This window comes from Anopheles moucheti, chromosome 2 (assembly GCF_943734755.1).
Source record: "Anopheles moucheti chromosome 2, idAnoMoucSN_F20_07, whole genome shotgun sequence".
In the NCBI taxonomy this organism is placed as follows: domain Eukaryota; kingdom Metazoa; phylum Arthropoda; class Insecta; order Diptera; family Culicidae; genus Anopheles; species Anopheles moucheti.
The window spans coordinates 73,685,754-73,705,405 of record NC_069140.1 but is presented as its reverse complement, the minus strand read 5'-3'; the positions used below and the strand labels follow the sequence as shown (position 1 = coordinate 73,705,405).

Genomic DNA, 19,652 nt, shown 5'->3' with positions numbered 1-19,652 from the left:
CATCGATCACGCGTCCCTTTGGCCAACTGTTCCGCGGCAAACAATTGTCGACTACTATCACTACATCTCCCACCTGAATCGGCCGCACCGACACAAACCACTTAGATCGACGGGTCAGCGTGGGGAGGTATTCCGATACCCATCTCCTCCAGAATACGTCAGCGTTGCGTTGGGCGGCTCTCCACGCTGATTTAGCGGCGATACCACTGTCGTCAAATACGGCGGGCGGCTTGCACCCGTTGGAGCTTCCGAGTAGTAGATGGTTTGGTGTGATCGGTGTGTCCATCTCGTCGTCCAACGGCACGTAGGTAAGTGGTCTCGAGTTGATGATGAACTCGATTTCCGTTAGCGTCGACATCAGCACCTCGTCCGTCGGTTTTCGTGGAAGCTCAAATTGACCCAGCACTTTCTTTACAGACCGGACCAGTCTCTCCCAGCATCCGCCGAAATGTGGTGCGGCTGGCGGATTAAAACTCCATTTCATCTCGGGCCCAACGAATTCGTCCATCATCGCGTTAACATCCACTGTCTGCAAGGCTTCCTCGAGCTCCCGAGCCGACCCGACGAAATTGGTCCCCCTATCGCTGATGATCTCTATCGGTTTTCCGCGCCTAGCGATGAAGCGCCGAATCGCCATAATGCAGGACGCCGTTGTGAGGGAGTGAGCCATCTCCAAATGGATAGCTCTGCACGTCAGACAGGTGAATATGACTCCCCACCTCTTCTCTACTCGTCTTCCTACGGCAACCAGGAGGGGTCCAAAATAGTCCACGCCTGTAAATGAAAAGGCTCGTTGCCCGACCGCAACTCGTTGCGATGGTACGTTTCCCATCGAGGGAGGCTCCGGAGTGGCTCCGTCTATTTTGCATCGCTGGCAGGACTTACGTACACGGTTGTACTCACCAAGGACCCGGGGTATATAATAGCGAGCTCGCAGCTCGCTAACAACCGTGCGGTGGTTACAGTGCCGATATCGTTCGTGGTAGCTGAGTATCAACAACTCTGTTCCACGATGCTTCCGAGGGAGGATAATCGGTTGCTGCAGTGTTTCGCTGACCGACAACGTCCCGGCCAGGCGCCCTCGCATCCTTATTATTCCGTGTTCGTCTAGTACCGGCGATAACTTGTAGAGAGGACTATTCTTCTCCACTCTGCTCTTCCACGGCTGCAACTGAGAGGGATCCTTCTTCAAAGAGCGTATTTCACACGCATACACGTCCGCCTGTATCTGGGTGATGATGATCTGCTCGGCCCGTGTCAGCTCTTCTTGTGTTAGCGGTTCACCTAAAATGACATCTTTCCTGATGGCACGACGGACATTAGTGACAAATCTTACCACATACGCAACTGCCCGTAGAAGCCTTCTCCATTTCGAGAAACGATGGAAATTAATGAGAGGCTCCTGTACCGTATGATGCATCACGTTGGGACGTAGTTCTTCGGGGGTGTCTGGAGATGTTGTTTCCGAGCCAGGCCAGAGTGATTCAGAGCCCCATAGGAAGCTCGGACCGTTGAACCAGCGACTAGTTGGCGATAGATCCGGTGTTTTCGTCCACTTGGTCCCGTCATCAGCTACGTTCATTTTCGTCGGGATCCAACGCCATTGCTCAACCTCCGTTGTTTCGAGCAGTTCCCCGACTCGAAATGCTACGAACTGATTATAGCGACGATGATCAGAACGCAACCAACTCAACACGTTCCGCGAGTCTGTCCAAAACACCGTGCGCGAGATGTTCAATCGGTGTGAGTTGACGATCGTAGCCGCTAATCGGGCACCAATCACCGCCGCTTGTAGCTCTAGTCGCGGAATCGAGACGAAACGCATCGGAGCCACACGAGTTTTCGATCCAACGAGAGAGCATTCCACAACTCCGTCTTCTTCGTACCTCAAATAAGCGACCGCGGCCATCCCACATTCACTTGCGTCGCAAAACACATGCAGATCTACTCCAGCGCGAATCGACGTAACCGCTCGATAACACCTTCTGACTCTCACCTTCTGGACATCAGGGAGCACTCGTTGCCAAATTAACCACTTTTCCGCCGGTTGGTCATGCAGCTCCTGATCCCATCCTATTCCGGAACGCCATATCTCTTGCAGGAGAACTTTTAAATACATCAGGAACATCCCGAGCAAACCCATGGGATCGTAGATGCTCATCAGGATCCGGAGTAGGTTACGCTTCGTTGTGCACGATTTGCCAGCCTGTAGCTTTTCAGTAAACTGCGTCGAGAGCTGGAAAGTAAACGTGTCGGAAGCCGTGTCCCACCACATACCGAGGACCTTTTCCGTTGCTAAACCGTAGCCGACATCGATGCTTTTCTGATGTTCCGCCTGTGTCTGCAGTTGCCTCACCACGTCTAACGAATTAGATACCCAATTCCGGATTTCGAATCCTCCTTTTTGGTGAACATCCCGAACTTCTTTCGCTAGGCATACGGCCTCTTCCTCCGTTTCCACACTCACGAGCATATCGTCCACGTAGTGCTCGTCTTTGATGCATTTTGCCGCACGCGGGAACTCTTCCTCGAATCGCTCTGCGTTGCGATTCTTGACGAACTGTGCGCTGCTCGGCGAACAAGCAGCGCCAAACGTCATCACGGTGACCACGTATACGGCTGGATCGCCGTTTGGATCGTCTCCATCCCAAAGGATCATCTGGCTTCGTTGGTCTTCCGTTCGCATCATCACTTGATGGAACATTTCCCGAATGTCTCCCACAACAGCGACGCGAAACTCTCGGAACTTAAAGAGAACGGAAAGGAGCCCGGCAAGCAGATCGGGTCCCGCTAAAAGGAACGAATTAAGGCTGACTCCACTCACCTTTGCCGCCGCGTCAAAAACCATGCGAATTTTTCCCGGTTTATTAGGGTTGGTAACCGGGAAAATAGGTAAAAACCAGTCGTTTGGTCGTTTGTCCTCCGCCTCACTCGCTGATAAACGTCGAATGTAGCCCTTCTGGATGTAATCTCTCATCTTCTGATTAACCGCCGCAGCTAACTCCGGATCTTTACTCATTTTTCGTTTCAGGAGCTCGTACCGTTTCATCGTTGCAGCTTTGTTACATGGCAATCGGACGTCATCATATCTCCATAGTAAGCCCGTTTCGTATCGATCGCCCTGCAGTTTGGTTTCTCGGTTAAGTATCACCAGGGCACGTTCATCGTCCTTGGATTTGAGTAAGCGTGATGGCTTAGTGATACCCAGTGAATCCAACGAGAAGAACGCCTTAACCTCGCTTGTGAGTACACCATCGACGTTACCTTTGCAGCTGCAGATGTGAAAACTTCTGTGTCCTCCGGTTACACTAGCGGTTGCAATAGGGCAGGGTCCGTATATCATCCAGCCCAGCCTAGTTTTCGAAGCAATCGGTTCATTAACCCGTCCTTCTGTACATTTTAGCGGCTTTCCCAAACGACAATTATCTACACCAATTAGTACTCGAGGTACGGCATCGACGTAAGAGGTGAACGGTAAACCCTTCAGATGTGGATACGCAGATTGCAGTTGTTTACCATCTATCGTCTGCGCGGGCAAGGCTAGATTGCTGACCGTGTGTACCTTTGTCAGCTCATGCACTGGAGCCCCTTCGTATGCACCTGATATTTGCACTGCCAGCTGGACGGAAGCCTTTTCTTCTCTGGTAGTATCCCCGGTCCACTTGAGACACAATGGCCGTGACGTTCCGATCAGCCCTAATTCGTCCATCAGGCTATGATCGATGAAGGTCGATGACGAACCTTCGTCGAGAAAGGCGTACGTTCGAACCGTCCTGCCATCCTTCCCATACATAGTTACCGGTACGTAGCGGAACAAAGTGCGATCGTTGGAGCCGGAATGAGTAAGACAATGCTTTTCTGTTGTATTGGTCATTCCCAGAGAACCATGTAGCAACCTATGGTGCATTGCCTCGCACCCATTGGATCCGCAAACTGTTTTAAGGTGACACCACCCCTTATGGTACTTGAGACATTTTCGGCATAGCTTCTTATCTCTTATATGTTCCTTCCTTTCAGCGACGGTCATCGTTTGGAATCGCTGGCATGTATCCAGTGCGGCACACTCTCCCTGGCAGGCTGAACATTTAGAAACATTTGTATGTGGGTACTTACCGCTCGTGGTGGCGGCGTGCATGTTCAAACGTGCGGTGGTGGGCTGGCGCTGATCTGGTCGTACCGGTTTCACACTGCTCCGACGATCCGAGTCGCCGGATCCACTGCGTTCGAAACGTTCGCTCTTCACCGGAACTACCCTGCTGAGTGCTGCAGCCAACTCGCCGATCCACCTTCCGAAGTCCGACAGCGTAACAGAGGGCAGCTGCTGTTGGTGCCTCGCCCACTCGATGCACGTGGCCGACGGCAGCTTCACGATCAACTCCTTCAGCAGGATAACGTTGCAGGTATATTCCGGCAGCCCAGATGCTTGGATGGTCGCACACAGGTTCCTCACCGCGAATCCGAACTCAACCAGAGTATCTAGCCGATCCGCTCGTGGGGCTGGCATACGTCTCACTTTCTCCATCAAATTTTCAACGATCACCTCCGGCCTCCCAAACCGTAGCTTGAGCACGTCTATGGCTTCCTTAAGTCCGGAAGGCAGCAACAACAACGAGCTGACCGCTTCCAGCGCAGCTCCTTTCAACGCCTTTTGTAGCCTCAGCAGGTTCTCGTAGTCGGAGTACCCGCAGATTGCTGTTGAGTGCTCGTAGCTGGAGATGAAGAGCGGCCACTGTTCTGCGGAACCCGAAAACGTAGGTAGCTCTCTTCCACTGGCTTTCCGCGCGGCAATTTGGGATTGACTCAAGAAAGTCGATCCCAAGCTTCCAAGTGTTCCCGCATGCCCGTCGACGAAAACATTGTGCGGGTACGTTGCTGGCGCGCTCGTGCGCGGTTGGGCAAAAGTGCTGTTTGCCTGACCAAGTCCGCGGGGCGGTATAAACGTGTAATAACCGTGATCGAGTCCGTGTGGTTGGGCGGTGTGTCCGTATCGGTTTCCGTGTGTGTGTGTAGACGTGCTGTGTTCGAAATCGTGTCCGTGTGCGGCTGCTGAAGTGTCGTGATCGGTTGCGTGCGGTTGTGCCAACGTGCTGTGTCCAAAATCGTGTCCAGGTCGGTGCGTTGTTCCATTTATGCGGCGAGGATCTCGCGACATGAGATCCTCCATCGCGCTTTGCCACTCGCGAAATTCCGCGTCACGTCTCGCTGTTTCGTTCGCTGGCCATGTCGGTGTCGGTGCATATTTACTGGTGGCCACGGTAGGGTTGTCCTCACATCGGAAGTGTTCCGTGCCGATATCAACGCGCCTTCCAGCAGCATCAAGGGAACCACCATTTTCTCGATGCAGCAGCCAAGCACTTGCTTTTTCTAGCTCGCATTGCGATTCGCGCGCAATTTCACACTCCCCTTTTGAAAACTCCAACTCGCGCGCGCGGAGTTCAAGTTTTCGTTGTTGCAGCTCGATCCTTAAACGCTCGAGTTCGAGCTGCTTCCTCCGGTGTTCCCGGTTAGGGGTCATGAACCCTTCATGGGTTGCTGACCGGTGCGCGGTCGCCATCGCCGAATTCGATGCGCCATCGGTGACGCGTCTTAAACCCTCCGGTTGCGTGTGGCCATTTTGTGCGTGCGTGTTGGTGTGATAAGGGGACGGCCGGGCTGCTTCTGGTGTCGCGTCCAGCGCGATGGCATCCCTGTGCCTCACCGGAAAGTATCCCCACGGAGTCTGCACGGTCTGCTCGCCCCGGTGGCCCAAAATCCCTTCGCTCTGGGACGATTCTTGTACGGTCACGGGCGATCGAGCCGAACAGGAGGGCGTCGCATTCGTCGCGACTACGCTTTCGCGTTCAGCCGTCTGTTCCTCCGAGGGGAATACAGTATCCACTCGCTGGCTCGTCTGTTGCCCGTCTTGCACCGTGTCATCGCCGTGTTCCATTTCGCGAATCACTTAAAACGTGCGCACTATAAACTGGAATCCACTATCGTTCGTTACGCGATCGCGATTATCCCCGGTGGATAATTTACTTTCGATTCGAGCGAATTAAACGCGCACTAAACTTAGCTTTGCGACGCAAATATTCTTGCAAACTATCGCAAACTTGTTGAAATTTGAAGATTTCCAACAAACTATTTTTTCGAATTAGTTGGAGCTAATTTCTTGAAATTAGAAACTAATTTTTTGGAATGTAGAAAACGCAAAAAAGTCGATAATTAATTAGGAACGCTATCTCACTAGAGCGAACCAAAAAATTAGTTCTTTATTCGTCAACGTTTTCTAGCGGTAAAAAAGGGCGTCTCGCGCGTCGTCCTGCCCTTATATACATTCTTTTTCGGTTAGTCCTTCACTCACCGCGGTACTCAGATATCCCGACCGTGAAGCTTTCTTCCGACAACTTCGTAAATACGATAGAATGTCCGACAGTGACAGCAGCGGTCGGTGTAAACATCGTTTGTTTACAACAGAACCATCAGATGAACTGGAAGTACATATTATTCTACAAATGTCCAAAACAGCACGAGAAGAGATAATTGTAGAAAGTCGGAATGATTTAGAAATGGTCAAATTAGCACAGGTAATAATGGATGGTTGGCCGAACGAAAGAAGAATCCTTTCAGAAGCTATAAGAAAGTATTGGTACTTTAGAGATGAAATGGCCGTGTACGAGGGACTAATATTTCGTTCTCATCAAATTGTAGTCCCTAGCCGTCTAAGAAACAAGATGCTAAAAGAAATTCATAAGGGTCACACAGGAGTTCAAGGATGCATACGCCGTGCAAAGCAATGCTTGTTTTGGGTAGGAATGACAACAGAAATAACACGGATGGTGGAACAATGTGCAGTTTGTGAGAAACATCAAAGGTCAAACATTAAACATGAACTGATCAACAATGAAATCCCTACACTTCCGTTTGAAATAGTATCATCTGACTTGTTCCATTTCGGTGGCAGTGAGTACATTTTGATAGCGGATAGCTATTCAGGCTATTTCGACTTTACAAAGCTAAAAGAACCCACATCTAAAAAAGTAATTGAGCAACTGAAAAGATGGTTTGCAACGCATGGTATACCGAGAGTGCTGTACACTGATAACGGACCACAATATTCTGCCAGTGAATTCACCACATTTAGTAAAGAGTGGTCATTCGACCATACAACGGCTAGTCCACACTTTCCAAGAAGCAACGGCCTGGCGGAAAGGTTTGTGCAAACTGCCAAAAACTTGCTGAAGAGATGCGCGGAGGACGGTTCTGATATACAGCTGGCTTTACTATTAACTAGAATTACACCAAGAGATAATGAGTTGCAATCTCCAAGTCAAAGACTAATGAATCGTACAATCCGTTCTACCATTCCAGTTTCGAACATGGTACTCAAGCCCAGGATCGTTCAAGAAGTAACAGAAAGCTTGAAACAGAAGAGGCAGCAGCAGAAACAATATGCCGACAGAGGTACTGTGAAACCCAAGACATATCAAGTGGGACAACCGGTGATGTTGAAGGATATAAAGTCAGGCTTTTGGAGCGACGGCAAAATCACAGAGACTTTAGTAGAGCCAAGATCATACAAAGTACAATTAGAAGATGGAAGAGTGCTACGCAGAAACGTCCGAGACATTAAAGATAAGAAAACTGCACAGAACATCGACAACAACAACTGCGAGAGACAGCCATGCCTGATACAGTCGACCACAAACAATCATCAGAATCTGCACGAAGATTGCCACCTAGAAGTTGATCCTCAGCCGGAAGTTAATTTGCCAGACTCGATAACACCACACGTCTCTGAGCCGGTACCCCCAACAAATTCGGTAACGACTAGGAGCGGAAGAATAGTGCGTCCAAATCGCGATGGCAAATTTCAATATTATTAACAGACTCGAAAGGGAAGATGTAACGTTAGTTTATAATTATTACCTACGGTCACACCTTACATGAATACACCTTGCATGAACTCTGTATACATACAACCTGATATGACAGTGAATAAACATTCCATCTGGAGATGCCATCCTGAGCGGAGGCCAAACGACACAGGTGGTAGGCCCAAATTGAGATGGAATGATAGCGTTGATGCGTCCGCAGCGGCGGATCAAACGGTAGGCACATTAGGCGATCGCCTAGGGTTACGCCGTGTTGGAGGCCCCAAAAAATTTGTGCCGATTATGCGATTTTTGAAAATTCAACAGCAGAGTTATTTTATACCGCAAAATCTAATTTAAAAGGTAAAAAATTGATCGAACATATCCGTGGTATAACGAAAATATCCTTGGATTTTATATATCCTTGGTTATATAAAATATTTGTTTCTATTTGACTACCTATATCGGACCGGTTACACGGCTACGCAAGAGAAGTATGCAGTGTACTCAAACTCCTTCTTCTTTATCGCCACGACATCCTCAGGATATTGAAGCCTATCATTTCTGGCTTTTTTTACTTTATTTACCCGTGGGATAGTCAATGCTGCGTACGGAGATTTGGTGGTCCAGATGAAATTATTCCGTGGTCCTGTCTTGTGCAGACCGACTGCGCTACCAATACACCTGTCTGCCTCGTAAACCCTTATATTCCCTTTTACTTCAACCTATTCATGCATTATATTTCTTGAACGACCTCATTTTCGACCTCAAGATTTTCATATTTTTTCGTCTGTTCGTAAATCTACCGTTAGATGCTAGAATAGAAACTATGGTACCTATCGCGAACGAAATTAACTACTGCCATGACTACCATACAAATCGTGGGGAAAAAATCAAGTAGTAGTTAAAAAAGTCTTTATTTTGTATCGCGAACGAGCTAAACTAATTATATCAACCCATATATTTACCTACTGCCTCGATGCTGTAGTTATACGGTACCAAGCCCGTTTTATGTGAAGATTTAAGAGCTTGCTTCACGGGATATATAATGTAATGTAATGGGAAATGTATTGTTGAAAAGGAAAAGTACAAAGTTATTAAAAAAATTAAAAAAATTCATTAATTTATTTTTTTTATTCTGGTAGAACAGACTTCCGTTTTTTTTCTGCTCGAACATCTGCTCGGCCCGGTTCATCTCAGTCCGTATCGGTTGTCAAATCTTCCGTGACTGCTGTTCCGCAGAGTTGTCCATCCTAAAAAAAGACGCGTTTTCAGCCTTACCTTGATTTGACCACATCCAAATGACAAATATATTACACTAACGTTTACGAAAAACTGATTCCCCTAGAAAAAGTGACGATTAGAGCCGGACCGCCTGCGTACGGGAAATATCACTCCTATTGTTTTCAACTTTTTAGAAATAATAAAATGGAAGGACTAGCCCAGTCGTGGAATGAGAAGGGTGTAATGTAAGTAAGGAAGTAGGAAGGAAGGAAGTAATGTTCTGCAAGTTGCTGCATCACGCAAAACACTTCTTCGTTAGCCGACGATATGAAGACAAACCATAGATTTTGACAAATGGCAAAACTACTAGATCTGTATTTATAATGGTTGGCATGATTTTATCTACTTGTAGGGGAAGAACGTTTGCGATACCATTTCTAGTAGATATATATATATAATGGTGGATAAAACCAAGCAGGTGGATAAATTTTAACGATTTGCTTCGCGATAGGTACTAGTGATGGGCAAATTTATTCCACACTACAGGTGTCACCTATTGAAACATGCTCTCCTGGTATCGGAAATAATGAACGGTATAGTGGTTTTTCGCAGTTGACAAGCTGATTTTGTTACTTGACAAATTTGTCAGCATTTTGTCAGCTCTCGTGGCCCTGCACCTAATGGATGGTCAATTGTAGGAAAAGTTCAGTAAGTAAAACCCCACCACAGAGGTAAGCACAGAAGAAGCCCACCAGTAAGGGCTCATTCAATTATTACGTAACGAAAATATTACCAATTTTTTACCCCCTTCCTCCCTAATTGTAACAAAACGTAACACTCAACGCCACCCCCTCCATTAATTACGTAACATTTCGTTAACCCCTTCTCCCCTTGTTAATATATAATTCCAACGTATTTCGACAAATTCAAAACGAAACAAACATACTGTATAATAAATTTACTACTCACGCCAGATTGACTTGCTTGATCGTTGCTAATAATTTGAAGCGGTTTTAGAACCTACTTCAATCCATACAACTACGATTCTGCATACTATATTATTTTAATATGTTTTTGTTTTCAGACTGTCCGTATCTTTCATCAATATAATTTGTATCATTGGCATGTACCAGGTTAACTAATCCAAGGCTAGATAGGTTCTGCATAAAGATATCAATTTCTGGAAGACGCTTCGTATACAAGTCCTCAATCACCTCAAATCCTAAATGTACGACTAAAACTAAATTTGTTGGTAAAGTAGATTTAGTGAATAATTTTCAATTGAATGAAACTGGTAGTATATAGAATTTATATCGCTCTAGTACTCACATGCGCCTCTGAGATATGGACTTTGTCCAATATTGACGAAACCCTCTAAGCCACAAGAGGAAGACGATCAGAAGGATTTTTGGTCCCGAGTGTGTGTGGAAGGACATTGGAGGAGCCGCTACGGCGAGCTTACTGTCGTACTTAGGATTAGACTCGCCAGACTCCGGTGGGATGGTCACGTCATGAGAATGATACCGAACGATCCAGCCCGTAAAGTACTTTTAGGTCGTCCACATGGACAGAGAAGGCGTAATATGCCCAAATTAAGATGCAGTTATTGCGTTGATGCGTCCACCAGAAATGCCGTGGTATTGGATTGACAGTAGACGGCGCATGACAGTGGGCGGTTTAGAGGACTCCTGCAGCAGATCGAGAAGCGCCGAAAAACTCAAAACTCAAACCCATATTTATCATTTAACATCCAATGAAACATCAGCATTTAGAATGCCAGTAAAAAAATAAATTTTGTTAGGAAAAAACAGTTAAATTGAATTGATAAGCATCGTAAAATTCAGCACCATCAAAATCAACTGTTTTAGCTGGTATGCTATCTTCTAACACGGACGTACAAGCTCCCATGATGATGCCACACGTTCTATTTATTTATGGAAAAAATAATTTGTCCGCCCATAAGGCTTAACAAAAGTAATCTTATAGTCTAATCTTAAATCTAATAACATGTCAGAGGAGGAGGAGGAAACAGACTAAACATACAGGATTACAAGGAGTCATTCATTAGTCGAGTTCGAAAAGTAGATACCGAGATGTTATAATCGAAATGATAAAAAACGCAGTTAAAAGATTTCATAGCTCGCAGAAACGGATCATTTTGGCCGAAAGAGGTAAGGCGAGCCGGGATGAATAAAGGAGGACGGGAACGGAGACGACGACAAGGAACATATAGGTTAAGTTTGGATAGTAAGGATGGGGCATCAATATTATTGAGGAGAATCTTAGCGATGAAAATGGCTTGCGTATGTGAGAGGAGTGATTTAAGATTTACAATTCCCAGCATTCTGCAACGAACGGCGTAGGAAGGCATCGGAACATTGGAGTGTCGAATCAATGATCCGATTGCAATTCTAGTAAACTTTTTTTCTATGTTAACTATTCTTTGAAGAGCGGTGACACCGGCAGGAGCCCAGATCTCACAGGCATATGTAATAGTAGATCTAATCCAGCAGCAATACAGCGCCTTTAGACAGAGAGGGTCACGAATATCCGTTGAGAGCCGACATACAAGCCCTAGAACTTTGCGAGCTTTAGCCACCACACTGTCTATATGTACCTTAAAGGACAATGACTCATCAAGCCATACGCCGAGGTCTTTTACAAGAGACACTCGTTGTATGGTAGAGTTGAGAAGTGAATAGTTTGTGGTTGTTTTCCTAGCGTTGTGACGTCCAAAGGATACAGAATAGCATTTTTGCGCGCAAAGTTTAAGCCCATTGGCCACACACCATGAACAGAAAGAGTCAAGGTAGGATTGAAGCAGACATACATCATTTGTGGAAGACACAGGAAGAAATATTTTAATATCGTCGGCATATAGCAAGTGTCCGTTATGGGGTAAAACATTAATGTTGGGATATAATTGACGAAACACAAGGTTGTATTGAGGAGTAGACAAAAGACTCGAATACTTTAGCACATGCACTTTGGATGGAAATTCCTCTAGTTCCTTTCTAGTTGTTGAAAGTTGTTCATTGTACAGTGAGTAATCGTACTAGCACCAAATGATATGAACTGATGCATAGTTAATGATTGAAATGATTGAAATTGATTTATGATGGTATGAAGTTCTTTAAGATAGTGGATAACTTCGATGCATCATTCTGAGACTGGTTAGAGCTCAAGTTAATTGAAAGATTTATGAGTCGACGATCCTTGTTTTGTGACAATGGATGCAAACTGGATCCACTACTACACACCGGAATTCAAAACCACCATCTAACGTAACCATCACGTAACTAAGTATGTTACTTATTGTATGTTACGTTAAAAAGTTAAACCCCCTCCCCCCCTCTCCCCCTATGTAACAAATCGTAACGCTGGTATTGACTCCCTCCACCCCTATCAGCGTTACGTAATTATTGAATGAGCCCTTATTTGGAATGTCACTCATAACATTAAGTTGGAGCAAGGTTCGTCGTACTCTCGAACGCTTCGTCGTACGCTGTCGAGGTCGTGCAATATGAAAACGTTCTTCAGAAAACAAACTAACCTTCGATTCCCAGGCTTATCTGGCTAGCCTGGATGCATGGAAAACTACGGGGTAAAGATAATCATATTGAGATGCAGTGTAGACACGGTTACATGGTTGAAATATAGACTTTTTTGATTTGCGCAATTATGGTTTATTCCGGCAAAAGCTAACGTAATTGAAACAACAATTTCATTTTTACAATGCTCGCATAGCTGCTGATTTGTTTCATACAAACAAGCTAATAGAAAGACTGTCTATTGAGGCTGTACTAAGTCACAGGTGTCGAATCAACAGTCGGGAAGTGGTTACTTCTCAAACGAGCAAACGTAACCATCCACTGCAAAATCGCATTTTACATCGTTCCACTTATAGTCGAAATTAATCTGTACTATTAAACAATTTTCATCAGCGAGATTAGTAGGCTCTCCAGTAGCATAGTTAGTGTATACAACATATTTACTTATGGGGAACCATAAGAAGTGTCCTTCATAGCCGTAATCCATGGCACCGATCCAATAATGATTGGTCCCTCCGGCTACGGCTTTTATAGCATCAGTTGCCCGTGATTGTTCTGCTGCCGACTCGATAATAGCCAGCTGACCTCCCATTTGACGACATGCCTGATCGGCTTCGAAGAAGTTTATGATTCGGCGATATGCTACATAGTCTCTGAAACCTGTAAAGGAACAAATGGTAAGAAAATATCGGAGCTTAATTATACACGTAATAAAAGGGCGGTGAAGTGTCCTGACCATGTGCTTCCATCGCGTACAACGCCAAACACAGTACTACACACAAAGTCTTGAACGCCATAGTTTCCACTTTAGTTTTGGTGGTGCCTTGCAAAACGAACTGCTACAGAACTCAACTGTCAGGTCGACTTTTATACCCTAGCTCAGATGTTGACTCAAGTGTTTCGATCGGTCCATCCTAGCTATAAAACGGAGAGGTCCCTTCTTGGTCCATCGTACTTTGCGGATAGAGGTTAACCGTATCGACACACAGGATGAAGTCTTGCCTGATCGCTTTAGTTATCGCCGGTCTTGTGGCCGTGGGTCTACCCACAACCCACGCGCTTCGGTACATTGCTTACACTACCGTTGGAAACTTCTACGAAACCTTGCATACGTGTGTATTAAAGGGCGGATATTTAGCAGCGATAGAGACACCAACCGCTCATAAAGACTGTATTTCAATTACCACCGCGGGAGTATGGAAAGATGTGGACTGTGACAACAGCTTACCCTTCGTTTGCGAATTCACATACTGATTTCCGCTGTGTTTAGCGAGGGCTTGGAAGTCAAATTGACCTATAGCAATGAAATAAAAAGCGTACACCGCACTTCATACACTTTGTTCTTACTTCCACTAGTCTCGTATACTCTATGCTTATGATTCATTCTTATTCATGCATCATGTTCCATTCTTCTGTATTCTATTTTACATGAAAAAGAGAATCAAATAGAGTCTGGGTAGCTTGTTTAATTTTCTTCGTTGGAACGACCAAGGGCATTCGAAATATTATATCACGTACCCGGATAGTATCTGATGGGATTATTTATAATTTATGTCACAGAATGTCAACCGTTCGAAATGACATGTGAATTGAGAAGACAACATTAGATCCAACATTTCCCGTCGATTAACCACATTTCCAGTTTGTAGCACCATGGCGAGCAAGTCGGACATGCAATGCGGTGTCTTGGAAGATACAGAGTTCTCGACTTCCGAGAACTATTTCTTAACGTTCTTTGGCCAAATGGACACTTCTCAAATCAAGAACGACTGACATTAATAATAAGATGGCTTCGTATGCCACCAAAAACAGAGTTGCCAGATTGACAACGACATTATGAAAATAAACAGGGGTTTCCGAGTAAAAGGTTGCAGGAATTGTATTCCAACACTTTTTTCATTCATCGACATCAATCAAAGTTAACATAGGCATCAATATAAGATTACTGCGGTGCAGCTCGTGCGAAAAGAGCTCCGATGGTGACACATTTATGCACACTTGTATAAGTAAAGTTTAAGTTTAGTATAAATTAAATAAAAAAAAATATAAGTAAAGTTTAAAGCCAATTCCGACACTGATGTATAAACAAAAGCGGCAAAAGAATATATTTTTTTATTTATTCATGGACGGCCAGGCCGTATTGCTTAGCAAAAGAATATATATTGAACCAATGAATATATTGCAAACAAAATTAGTCTTAAATACTTACATCCACTTTGCAGTTTTCACACTCCTACAAAGTCGTAATTGAATTTTGTACTCGGTACACGACTATGAATGTGATCCGCACCTGAATTTTGTGTTTCTTTAGAACCTGAAGTATTGTTTAGCAGAGAATTGGTTAAATGTCAGTGTTGTAAACAAACAGTATTTACACCGACCGCCGCTGTCACTGCGATTTCTAATGTCGACATCGTTGTGTAGATCTTGGCATTCGATCAGAACGATTAGATCCGTGGTGAGTTTAGGTTTGCGAGAAAACGTTTAAAATGGGCAGGATTGTAAGCAACGAGCTCTTTGGTAGAAAACCGGCAGTTAATAAAGACACTAATTTTTTGGTTCGCAATAGCGTCCCTAAGAAACCCTTGAAAAAGCCGCGTTTTTCTACAGTCAGTTTAGTGAACGTCCGTATGCACTATCATAAAATGGTTTAAAGTACAATAGTAGAACTGTAACACAAGCGAATGTTTGGTTCGTTCGCTTCGGTTTACCCAGATGTTTTAGACTTTCGTGGTGTATGTAGAGGTATACAATAAAGTTGATCGACAATCGATCAATGATTTGGTAACGTGCTGCGTTAAGAAATCGACCGTCAAGACATCGAGTAGATAAGCAGATCGGTTTAATTCAGCATTTCTGTTCGTTATATCTTCCGAATGTCTAATGTGAAATATAAACTGAAGTAATATAAATCCTTTTCGTTTTGTAATGGTAGAGGAAAATTGAACAGTGAGATCACGTGATCGTGCTACCGATTGCATAAATGCAGGGGTTAACAGTGTGGGAGAGTCGAAGCGTTATTTATCCAAAGCTTTGTGAAATATTTCAGTAAAAAGTCCCCCATCGTAACCGAATCGGTAAATATGTTCGGACGAAAGAACATATTACGCTATGCAGAGCTATATTTCCTCTCGTGATTCAAAAATGAAAATAAATTCCTTAATCGGTAACACCGGTCTACCGGTCTGTGGCGACCAGAGCGCCCTAGCCCTTTGACCGCTTTGCTTAATTTTAGTAATCGCTTGTAAAATCGTTACCCATTCATTTGAGGAACTGAAAAATTCCAATGCTGATATATCAATTACTAGATAATGAATATCTTCACGTAACGATATAAGTTAGTTAAAATGAAGAAGAGGTGTTCTGCTTTGACAAATCAACTATCGCGTTCTCCTCCTCGCGCTACAGTGTACATCCGTAAGCAAGTACCTTTAGCTCGTGCTGTGCTGAGTACATACCCCGAAACTGTGCCGGACAGTGCAATTCGAGAACGATTTTGATACTACTACCCACTACTTTCTCGGGGACAGCAGTTATGGTAAAAGTATGCGAAAATAATTGACAGGACACGCGGCATATATGTAAACATGCGGCGGCAGCGCCATCTAGGACAAAACACTCAAAGCTAACAACAATGCTAATCGTATAGGACAGAACGAGAACAGTAAGTTCCTCAAGAAACAAGTCCGCGAACAGACAGGACAAACATGTAAAATCAGGGAATACACAATTCTCAGAAAAGCTAAGAACAAGCCGACAAGCATATTCGGGACACGCAATACGAAGTAGTCTTACGTTGAAAGATGTGATAAAAGAAGAAACCCCTGAAGAAAACGGAAATAGAGGTCAAAGTCTTGGACCGAGACACCCATCATTCAGAAAGGGTAGTAAAAACGACAATTCCAACCAGAACCCCATAAACGAGGATGTGCGAGAGCTCCAAAATGATATTAGCATTCGGGTAGTACAAAGGAATACAGCAATCACCACATTGAGAGACTTATTTTCGAGTTTTTCTTGATGTCCAAAAAAACGTAGTCATCAGTATTCGCACGTTTGAAAATGTCCATTGGAAGAAAATTACACATTAAAGAACCGTGTCGATTGAACCATGGCTTTATGCCGTACTGTGCGTTAGGTTTTCATCAAACAACCCTATTGTTGAATCGTAACTTAAACATGGTGGGTTGCACAAACTTTGGTTGTGCAAAAAGTGCGGACAATTTTTATGGCCACGTTTGGACGCATTGTCTTTGCACATAATTTATCTGCGCTGTTGGATTGAAGTGATTTTCTGAACCACTCCTTTAATAACTTTTAAATAAAACAGTGCACTAAAAGTACCAAAAAAGGGTACCAATAGTTTTAGATCTGGGGACTGGTTCCAGAAGGGACAATGAAGAGCTTTTGGAAAAAAAATCTTAGGCCGTCTCCACATGGGCCGCGTATAACTTGTATGCCACTTCGCCGCGGTCGGCTGCCAAATTTCCGCGGCAGGCTGTCAAACAGGCGCGTAAACGCGGCTTTGTTCAAGATGGATAACTCTGCGCGGAAGATTTGACAGCTGAGCGCGGAAGATTTGACAATCGACACGGACCGAGCTGAGCCGAGCCAAGTCGAAGTTCTGTATTAACAACGAAAGTTATACGCGTTTTGTGGAGACGGCCTGAAATTTCACGATGTAGTAAACAAGTGGGCTAGACGCAAAGAAAAAGTGTCACTAATACCACGATAAGAAAGTGTGAGTGAGCATATTATGCTTCTTACACAGGCGATCAAACGTCAAATGAAATCCAAATTAGCGAACCCCTATCTTGGCTATTACTCGACCTCTTTCCTACACAGACCTTGGTGCTATACGTAGCTTTAATAACTGTGCCTGCTGCTTTAATGCCTGCTTTGTTCGCCTTTAATCTTTCCTTGACATCCATTCGTTCACGTCTTCGTTATTCTTCTTCCTCCAATGTCCTTCCCACCACACACTAGACCATAGAAATTTTAATTTGTTAACCTAATGTGAACAATAACAAAAATAATGAAAATTACAAAAATAATTGTTGCGTCTTGGAATTTTGAGAAAAATTGAAGTAGTCATACGAATATGTTAAATTGTAAGCCGCAGTAGAAAATAGTTTAAGGTAGCTATGATATTTGTAAAAATGGCTATATAAGCGGGAGCAATTGAAGAATAAAGAAGTTTTTGGTGCATCGGTAGAAGTAGAAACAACTGGTTTCCTATATCAGAGCTCTGGTCTTCGTCACCTTACCCCCTTATGTCTGAATAGGCTCCCCAAGCTTTGGATAAGGAGCAACTAGCGGGAAGGTCTGGTAATCGGGACGAATCACCACCTTTGCTTCATCGAGAAAACTCCGTTACCGTCACACTGAGGCTTCAGCAAAAGGACCAGTCCTCCGCGTGGTCTGCCAAGAAGCTCGGCGTATAACAATAATAATAATAATAATAAAAATAGTAATAATACTAATAATACTAATAGTAATAACAATAATAATAGAATGTGTGGAAGGACAATGGTGGAGCCGCTACAATGACGAGCTCTTTGAACTGTACGGCGAACTTACTGTTGTACAGCGGGTTAGACTCGCAAGGCTCCGGTGAGCTGGTCAAGTCATAAGAATGACACCAGACGACCCAGCCCGTAAAGTCCTTTTAGGTCGTCCAGATGGATAGATAGGGCGTGGTGTCCAAATAAAAATGGAGTGATGGCATTGATGGACCCATCATCGCCATAAAAGCCGTGATAATGGATTGGCAGACGATGGCTTTGAATTTCATGAACAAATCTGAATCTCTATTCTAAAGATTCATGAATCATGAGGATTCATGGGGGATAATAATATATATCTTAATTAAGAATCTTCTTAATTATCTTATCTTAATCAATCTCAAATATCCAAAATTGGCATACTATCAGAGCAGAAATAAAAGGAGGAAGAAGAAGAAGAAGCAGAAATAATAGGAAAAAAGAAGAAAACCCATGTACAGGCAGTCCCTGAGATACGCGGTTCCTCTTATACGCGGATTCAGAGATACGCGGTTTTTGAAAATTTGACAGATGAGCTAGTTTATAGCACAAAATCTAATCAAAAAGGTGAAAATTTGGTCGAAGATACCTTTTTCGTCATTTAAAACATATGATTTTTAACTTATTTTAATGCAATCTTTTTAAAACTCGCCTGATTCACTAAATAAACCAAGTGCAGAGAAGGAATTCGACTCGCTGACTCTGAAGTATAAACGAAATTGCACCAGGATTCGACTGACGCGGAAATTCGAGTTGCGCGGATTTTTCTCGGGTTATAGCGGTGCACTATAATAGCGTATCTCGGGGACCCAGTATGTTGGCGCCTAGATTTATGCAAAATACATTACAATTATAGCAATGCAAACTTGAGTTATAATGTATTAAAAATTATAGTTCATAGAAATATAGCAAAAGGCTTTATTGTAATAAACTACGAAGAAGGAATAAACAGTCGACCATATAGCTAAGGTAAATAATTTTACGAAATCTACTTAATGACAGAACTCAGCCTGTTGTACTTCTAGTCAGGCGGAATCATTGCATATTGCCTAGAACATTTTTACGTCGTTTGCAAAAATCAAAAGCTTATCGTAATGTAATTGGTAATTGAAAAGCTTTGGGCTGCCGAGTACACCCGGAAAAAGGTAGCCTTTCACTGTTCGGAGAAGGAAATTTCTTCAAACGAGTGTGAATTGTATACTAGATTAGTAGTAGACTTAAGTGACCTTCATTAGAGAATGCAGGATTTCGTCAGGGTCACAGGGATAACAGAGTTAACTGAACAATCCGGTATGTTAATTAATGTTGAAACGGTCACCCCATGATCAGCAACGGATGTCGTGAAAAAGTGACACTGGATCTAGGTGTGCTCGATACTCGAAATACTCGATGGATAGATGGAGTAGAACCAACATGTCCGTTATATTTATGAACTCACGTTATCATCTCACGACGGAGGAGAAGCTAAAACTTACACTGAT

General features: G+C 44.0%; 1 long non-coding RNA gene across 1 annotated transcript; it reads left to right on the top strand.

Annotated features, from left to right (window-relative positions):
• Positions 1-3,151, top strand: LOC128298784 (uncharacterized). Its single transcript, XR_008287278.1, has 3 exons — positions 1-308; positions 418-701; positions 3,032-3,151. It is a non-coding gene; the product is annotated as an uncharacterized LOC128298784 (long non-coding RNA).
• Positions 3,152-19,652: the final 16,501 nt, after the last annotated feature.